Source organism: Alosa pseudoharengus, unplaced genomic scaffold, assembly GCF_046254945.1.
Source record: "Alosa pseudoharengus isolate Yale_2024_CS ecotype anadromous, Long Island Sound unplaced genomic scaffold, YU_APseudo_1.1 YU_APseudo_1.1_scf_14, whole genome shotgun sequence".
Classification (NCBI taxonomy): Eukaryota; Metazoa; Chordata; class Actinopteri; order Clupeiformes; family Clupeidae; genus Alosa; species Alosa pseudoharengus.
The window spans coordinates 9,308,109-9,314,525 of record NW_027468609.1 but is presented as its reverse complement, the minus strand read 5'-3'; the positions used below and the strand labels follow the sequence as shown (position 1 = coordinate 9,314,525).

General features: G+C 44.2%; 1 long non-coding RNA gene across 1 annotated transcript; it reads left to right on the top strand.

Moving 5' to 3' along the window:
- The first annotated feature begins 282 nt into the window (after positions 1 to 282).
- Positions 283 to 2,115, top strand: LOC143122850 (uncharacterized). Its single transcript, XR_012986763.1, has 4 exons — positions 283 to 468; positions 601 to 750; positions 1,639 to 1,737; positions 2,032 to 2,115. It is a non-coding gene; the product is annotated as an uncharacterized LOC143122850 (long non-coding RNA).
- The last annotated feature ends 4,302 nt before the right edge of the window (positions 2,116 to 6,417 follow it).

Sequence of the window (6,417 nt, the reverse complement as noted above, 5' to 3'; positions counted from 1 at the left end):
ACAAAAGCAAGAGATATTTTGAAGGTCTTAACTGGAAGGACACTGTCGATAAGGAATTAAATTGTAACTGCTGCTCAGTGAGACATGCTGGTGCCTACTCCTGTTTTGAGAGTGCTGCAAGTTTAGTCTAAAGAATACCCTGTCCGAATGGGTCTGCTGTATTCTCTTTTATGTCAGCCTGACCGTGTTCCCACTACTAGGTTGCACTTTCTTTTATTTAAAAAGATCAGGGTTTTTGGAAGTTGTACAATCAGGGCAGGCTTCCTTTGTCATTTTGTTGGTCTCTTAGATTTTCTAAGACTTTTTCCCTGAAGGAAGCCCATTTCAGCCTTTCCTGAGTGCCTTTGCCTCTGAGTCACTTTGCTCCTCTTCTTTTCAGAGATTGCCAGCTCATTTGGAAAAGGAGTTCACTTCAACACATTCGGTGGCAATCCAGTGGCATGTGCCATCGGCTCCTCAGTGCTTGATGTAAGTTCAGTGTTTAATGACATCTTTTCAACATTATCTCATTCTTTTCCTGAAAATGTAAGTTGTCATGAATATAATTATGTTCTTTTTGAGATTCACAAAAAACATAACTAGTCTGTTTGTCTTTCTCAGACAATAGAGGAAGATGGAATCCAAAAGATAAGTGCTGTTGTTGGCACGTATCTGCTGGAAGAACTTGCAAAGCTGCGTGATAAGTATGAAATCATTGGTGATGTACGTGGCAAGGGACTCATGATTGGCATTGAGATGGTCAAAGACAAGGTAAGTGTAGTTCAACATGATTCCTTATGTTGCATATTATCAAAACAACGTAACAGACAAATGAAAGAACATTTAATTTACATTTACAGATGATGTAACTCTCTGAGCAAGTTTTAATGCCTGTGTGTCCTGTGATTTTCCAGAAAGGCACTTTTTGCAGTGTTGATATTTTCACCTTAAATTGATTTTGTGCCCTGCTTGCTGCTGTTATAATACATGCCTATTTCATTTTCTACGTCATGCTTGATAGCTCTGTCAACCATATGGTTTGTTGGAAACAGGTGACTTTGGTGTAGCAGTTGTCATAGGCCAAGGTTTATGCATAGTTAAAGGAACCGTATGTAAGATTGTGGCCAAAACTGGTACTGCAATCACTTTCACATTACTGTAGAACGGTGTATCCCCTCCCCCTCCCCCCTGAATGGCAGAGCTGGCAACCTGGATGCTGAAACACTACTGACTTTGTGATTAGTAAATAGGTGGAGGTTGGCGCATCAGGCCAAAACACAACATGACAACATGACAACCATCAGTTGAGGGCTGCAACTTCACTTTTTAAATGACAATATCCTGGCCGGACTAACTGTTGTCAGTGATATAAGTATTTGAAATGAACATGATTTCTAAATGTCTAGTGGCATATCAGGGACATTTTATGATTAATTGAAATACATTTCTTACATACGGTTCCTTTAATGCCAGTGAGAGAGCGACCTTTCTGAACCTTCATTCATAACTCACATGCAGTGCGTTTGGGTGTGCCTGTGTACCTGACAGAATGCGATTCAGGCAAGTCATGGCAGCACTGGTTAAAGATTACCATGACTGAAGCAGCACCTCCCATATGCAGGCCTCAACACGACCTCTATTTGCCCTCTGCTCACTCAGGCAAGCCGTGACCCTCTTCCCCCTGGTGACGTGGCTGAGATCTTTGAGGGCGTCAAAGATATGGGAGTTCTGATTGGGAAAGGAGGCGTGTATGGACAGGTAGGCTGGTTTTCAGCAGGAGCAGAGCCACCATCAAGCCGTCAGCATATCTACAAACTAGCATGGTGCAGTCTGTATGCAATTCTTTAACCTATCAAACTGAAAGAACCCTGCGTTGGAGGTTAGCTAATGAGTATGCAACCCGTCTGTCTCTGGACACTAGTATTAATGCAGTTATCAGCGGGGTTTTGCAGGTTGACAAATGTTGTGATTTAATGTATTGCATACTGTGGTGGAAGAGTGCTTGTGTGCAACAGACCATTCAGTCTCTCACAGCAGACCATTTCCCTACAGACCTTCAGGATCAAGCCCCCCATGTGCATCACAAAAGAGGATGCTGATTTCTTCCTAGCTGTTTTTAATCAGGCAGTGGTCAACTTCATGGAGAAGAGATGAATGCCCCAGTGAGACTGGAATGAGACCTGGTTTGGACACTGATTTTTCCAGCATAGATATGGTGTGGCATGGGATTACTGTTTATAAAGCTTGATGTGAAGTCCTAGCACAGCTGTAAGGTGCATGCTACACTACTGACCGGTGATTTGGTTTTTAATGTCAGGGCAGAATATTTTAATTTCAGGATCCATGATGGAAACCCAATTAAAATGAGCCAGAATTTGTGACTTTCAGTAACAGACTTATACTACATTTACACATCTACAGTCTGTATTCACCTGAAATCATATTAAAAAATGTTTTATCTTTAAAAATCAAAGATTGAATTCGATATTAGAAGAATATCCAGTGTCTTGGCTCACAGCAGAATATGCTCTTTAAACCTGGCACCAGAACACCCATCTCACAGGAAAAACAATAACTAAGCTATTAATGTAAAGCAGTCCTAGGGTAAAGTTCATCAGCACAGTAGGCTGAGATTACAGTCCAGATGAAGCTATTTTCTGTTAGTCTCAATAGGAGCGAGGCTGTAGCATCTGCATCTGGAATAGGTTACTACCCTTCCCCCTACCCCACTGCCTTCCATTTGGACTCTGCGGGTAGGTGGAAAACAATTAAACAAATGAATAATGAATGAATTAACCTAAAATTACCACTAAACTGTTTTGAAAACCTTGATGCACTGTTTATTCAATAAACTGCCTAACATTGTTTTTTACAAAGGCATCCTATCTAACTATAAAACAAGGCATCTGTCTTTCTGTTTTTTGCATATCTCTTGAACTGTTTATCCAACTGACTGACTCCACATTTGGGTCTATTGCTGGGGTCCAGAGTGAGAGCTGTGCTGACTAATACGGTGATTGATTCTGTAAGCTGTGTGCCTACGTTTTATACTGCTGCTACCCAATAATTACAGCACCCTCTACACTTATTGGCACACCTCTTAAAGTTGAGTAAAATGCGGTATAGACCCTTTCAAGAGAGTTCCATTATCAGCATCATAGGTGGCCCCACAAGGCTTCCGTTTTAACATTCCATATGTTATCTTAAAGGGACACCAGGCAAGCCTGATGCTTTTTCCCTACGAAACTCCCCCTCACTCGGTCTGAAGCTCTTTTTCTTTTATTTGCGTCTTCCGTCAAGGGTTTTCGCTGCTTCTTCGCCGGCTCTGCCATTATACACACGTTTGCAGCAATCTATAGCGTTTCATTAGCCTGCCTCTGTGCTGTAAACTGATCCTGCTTCGGTCGGCGGGTGGGATACACCGAACTTGCAAGTGGGATATTCTTCCTACAGGCAGTAGGGGCGGGCGAGAGAGCCTTCATTCGCCCAGTAATGAGTCATTTAACCATATACCGACTTACGAAGACGATTAATTAACACGAAAACGTTGCCTGGTGTCCCTTTAATGCAGAGGAAGTAGATTGGGAACCAAATAGAACATTCAAGCATTGTTTTTGTTTTTATTGTTGAAAGGGTCTATAAAAATTCTTTTGGTTATCTTAGTCTTTTGGTTATCTTAGTCTCACAATGAAAACAAGGATTTTCACCTGAGGATTTTTCCTCATTGTGTTCATTTTGAGATTTAATGTTAAAATGCCAATAAATGCCAGTTAAAATGCCAATAGATGATTTTATATATATCTTTTTGCTTACCTTTACCAGAGGTGCCAATAAAAGTGGAAAAGGCAACAAGCATCCTTTCATCAACAATGCCTGAGTGAAATGAGACGAAGCTCAAAAGCACACACCCCTCTGACAGGTCCTCTCTACTTCAATTTGTGTAATTAAGCTAATTATCATAAATTGGAATAATCACCTATATTGATCATATTTTAGGAGCTGCTTGGCCAAAATGGACAATGTTAGTATGTTTTTAGGGGTTACTGGAGATGCTGAGTCCATATCTGACATTTTCAAGATTCAAAATCACTATTTAAACATGGTTTGGTCACTTTCTTACTCTCATTAAGCTGATTTTGCTGAGTTTTTGGGGGCGATTTAGACAGATCTTTGGAGGATAAAAATGTTCAGTGTTCAGGACTAATTTGGATCCTCAAGTTATTTCTGAATTCCACAATAATTATGGAAATAGCTATTCGCTGGCCCTCTACTGTGAGTATCAAAGGGAAGAACTACCCTCTACTAATCCTCCTCACTGTCCTCATCCGTTGTCCTGTCGCCATCTTCTCCAGACTCTTCATCCCTGTCCTTCTGCTCTTTTTGCAGTGTAAATATATTGCCACATGTAACATCACCACTTCCTTTGCAGAAACAATAATTAGTACAGGCCAGGCCTGCAGCTACACAGCTGCACTTTCCAGATACATGTATAGACAGTTTTAACCCAGCTTTGCAGTTACAGCTGATAACATCTAACAAATCAGGACTTGAATCGAGGGTATGAGTTTCCAAAGCAGCGTTCTATAGGAGACAGTGTCTTCAGTGCTGGAGGAGCCAGGAGTGGGAGACCTCACCGCCAGGGATGGATTACTGCACGGGCCTACCGGGCCCAGGCCCAGGGGCCCAAGGGGTCAGGGGGCCCTTAAGCCCAAGCCTTTGCATGGAATCATTGCCTCAATATCAACACATCAGGATGTAGGCTATGAATCTGATTGAATTTAGTATTGGCCATCCCCAAAATTCACCAGAATACAGGAAATCACATCAAATAAATTAAAACATTTCCACATTAGTGGAAAAATTAGTGGGGGTCCTTAATACATCTGGGCCCAGGGGCCCGAAAGTTCATAATCCGTCCATGCTCACTGCTAGGTGGAGGCCCAAGCAAGAGGATCCGAAGAGAGCCCTTGTAAGGGGTACTGAAAAGCTTACAAAGGCCTTCAGTAGAAGCCGCGGGAGGAGACCAGCTGTCGCCTGGGCCTGGCTACGGGAGGAGTGCTTGCCTGAGGAGGGTCTCGATGCAGTGGCCACGGTGGAGAAGGACTTCACGCGACCGGGAGAGCCGCCTGAGGAAGCGGCCTTGGAAGATGAGGTGGTGACGCCGGCCTGGGCACTGACTTCACCGCGAGAAGACCTGGAGCCCCTGCCCCCGCCGGGCGGCTTTAGGCTGGAGTCGGCGGTGGCCCTGGCTGCGGAGCAGAGCAGAGGTGAAGCAGCAAGGAGGTGGTGCCTTGAGGATGGACGGTTGGCGGAGCAGTGAGGCACGACGGTTGGGCAGCTTCGGCGGAAGGGCCCTCTGAAAAACTGAACTCTAAGCCTTTGGGTGCGTGTGGGTGGCACCATGCTGTGCGTGTGGGTGGCACCATGCTGTGCGTGTGGGTGGCACCATGCTGTGCGGGCGCCTGTTCGAGTTGGCCTGTTCGCCGGCGCTCTTTAGAAAAATAAGGGGAAAAAAAAGTTTGTTGTGTGAGATCCCGATGGCACGAGCCAGAGAGAAGGTCGAGGCCTTGGCGCGACCGTGGCGGAGTGGCGCGACCGTGGCGGAGTGGAGCGGCCAGGAGCAGCGAAGGACAGCTCCGCGGCTTGGGGATGGCAATGGCTTGTTGGGGGAGCTGTGTAACGTCAGTGTGCTGGACTGTGCTGGACATTCCCACAATGTTTTGCGCTGAGGATTCTGGGAGAACTTTGGGGTTGTTATTGTGTGTGCTTGTGCCTGTATGGTGTGGCTGCGTCCAACCCTATGTGTGTAAGGTGCGAGTGTTCTTCCCTAGCGTGTGCTATGTTCTGTGCCTATGTCCCTGCTCCCGACCTTTAATTGAATTAAGTTGAATGATCATCTCAATACTTCCCAAAAGGGCTTGTCCCAAAGAGAACAGTATTACCTTAAACACACATGAGGAAACTGAACAGTCCAATCAGTAGACTATGATAAGCTAGCCAACTATGCTACTTTGTTTTCAATATTTCCAGGCTTCAACCAGTGATTTTGAATCTTGAAAATGTCAGATATGGACTCAGCATCTCCAGTAACCCCTAAAAACACACTAACATTGTCCATTTTGGCCAAGCATCTCTTACAATATGATCAATATAGGCGATTATGCTAATTAGCCCAATTACACAAATTGCCCAACATATGCAAATTAGCATCCGGCAGTTTCTGCATGCTGGGAACCCATACTATATATTTCCATCATACAATTTTGGTGTACTCAACATTTCCGGGTCCACAATGGGGCTCTATGGGCTGTCAACCGGACTATTACGCTATGGTTTCATAAATGTTTTGCTACAAAGACTGTGATGTCCTTGCTGATAATGTTGAACCTGTGTAAAAAGGACTGATTGTAGTACCGTATGCACATGGAAATAAAATCC